The following is a 2,500-nucleotide window of genomic DNA, read 5'->3' as shown; positions in this document are numbered from 1 at the left end:
AAATAACCAGCACTTTCATATAAAATAAACAATTTATATATCAAAAGTTCATATCAAAAGTAGAAGTCAATTAAAGCATTAATCTTTAAAGGGTAGCAGTCACTGATCTATAGTTAATACAGATCTGAGAGAATTTCTTAGAAGGAAAACTACCTCAATATCAGCTAGAAAAACACTCAATAGAGAACATGCCTTCGCCACACCAAACAGTCTTATTTTCCTCTTAACTCCACTGCTTACACTTACTCCGATGTATTTTCTTCCAAATCTAATTTATTTTTTCTTGGGTCATATCCGACATATTCACCAAATTTCGTTGATATTGGTTCAGAATTTTTTTTGTGTAATGTAGTTCACAAACAACAAAAATAAACTAAGAAAATATTTGCGATTTACTTAACATTGCGAATATTTTGAAAGTAGTGGTGCGTACTTGTACTTTGATGTACTTTATCCAAAATGTTACAGTTTCCTCCTTGGGCCATTTTTAACATGACTACCAGTTCTGATCAAAATCAGTTTAGTAGTTTTTCTGTATAGTGTTGCTTGCAAACAAACAAATAAGTAAACTAAGAAACAGACAGGCGCGAATACATACTGCAGCGTAGGTTAAGAGAAAATTATTTCCTTCATTAGTAATTACTTGATCCTTCTTACATTTCAGGTCAGTAAACATGGCGTACACTTGCAATTAATGCGATGGGAATAACCTCGGAGACACCAAAAGGATTGAGAGATCAGAGTATATCTTCAATATCTTGAATAGCCTGAGGATCAACAACATGGATTTCCAATCCTGCGGTCATTATAATTCAGAGGAGACTGATTAGGGCTGAGAGTTTCATAGTCAACATCATGTAGATTCCCTTTATAATTAGAGTTCCATGCCCAAGATGATATTCTGCAAAACACATTTTTTCCCATTGCTGGACTTTTTATATATCTATGCTTTTTATACATTTTAGTTTTAGTTTAATCAACTTTTTATATAGATAAATTCAATGTGAATTTATTATCACTACTTTGTTAGTAAAGAATCACATGTGAAAATATCTAAGGTGACCATTTTTACACGAAAAACTATTGCCTATATCAATTACTCAGTTTTATCTTTTCAGTTCTATACCTACTATTATTATTATTATTATTATTATTATTATTATTATTATTATTATTATTATTATTATTATTATTATTATTATTATTAATATTATAAGTAGTAGTAGTTTAGTTCCATGATTATTATGATGACTACTATTGTTATACATACTATCATCATTATCAATATCATGCCGCAAAGGAATATGACCGTATAATATTCAAATTAGAGTTTTAGATGGTATGTTATTAACACATAAAGATATATGTTCCAATAAAATTAATTTAACAAAAACTAAGCTAATGAAGGAACCTTATACTAATGACTTGGAAATAGTTAAAATCTGTGTTCTTTGTAATTCACACAGTAAATAAGACCTTCCTGGAGGCTTGGAAGGTGGAAAGGCATTCATTCCGCTTAAAATGAATTAAATCTAATAATTATAATTTAACAATAAATTAAATCCATGAAACCATACCTTATGATAGACTTCCACCTATATAAATAACTTGGATACTAAAAAAGAAAACATATTTTCTGATATACACACAGTATATATGACATTCCTGGAAACTTGAAAGGTAAAAAGTCAGGCATTTCGATAAAAAAAAACAAATCATATAATTATTAATTTAACCGTAACTTAAATTCACGAAAACATAATTTGAGCCAGACTTTTTATAAGAAGCTTTCATTTTCTCTTAGACAGAAGTGAAGGGGATTGAGAAAATTAATTAATGATGTGTCCACAGTGTCACATCTTCTTCTAGAATAGGAAGATACATTTAGAAATCTTTACGGGCTACGAAACATCCGGTTGGGTTCGGTTACCTAAATGAAACATGATTCATTTAGAGGCAAGGGTGCACTTGCTTCTCTTTATTGCATTGCAAGAGATTAAATTCCAGTTTTAATGTCTCACTTCGACTGGCTTCCCAAGGCTAACCACTTTAACGCGTTTAAGCCAAGATCAGAATTGAATAATCATGACATGATAGGAGTTAAGAGAATTGACTGGGGTGATGGAAATTTCACTCTTTAGTAATCGTCCCTGCATGGCGATGTGATGGACTGGAGTTCGAGATCCAGTCAAGCTCGATATTTTTGTAGTTTCTGCAACCTCACAATGCTTGTAATCTATGGATGGGGCTTTGGGGGATGCCTATAGGACTAACTGCTGAATCACCAACAGCCATTGCCTGTCCCTCCCTGGTAATAGCATGGGTGGAGATAGGACTTGTGCGTTGATTATATACATATTTGGTCAGTAACTATGGTACTATCCTGCTAGGGCATTATCACCTAGTACCTGCCATTCGGAATTTACCTCTAAAACCATTAAATATCCTTTATTTTGTATTATTGTTCCTATTTCGTCTATTTAAACAATCTTCGAATTAG

This window comes from Palaemon carinicauda, chromosome 9 (genome assembly GCF_036898095.1).
Source record: "Palaemon carinicauda isolate YSFRI2023 chromosome 9, ASM3689809v2, whole genome shotgun sequence".
Taxonomy (NCBI): domain Eukaryota; kingdom Metazoa; phylum Arthropoda; class Malacostraca; order Decapoda; family Palaemonidae; genus Palaemon; species Palaemon carinicauda.
This window is presented reverse-complemented; position numbering follows the sequence as displayed.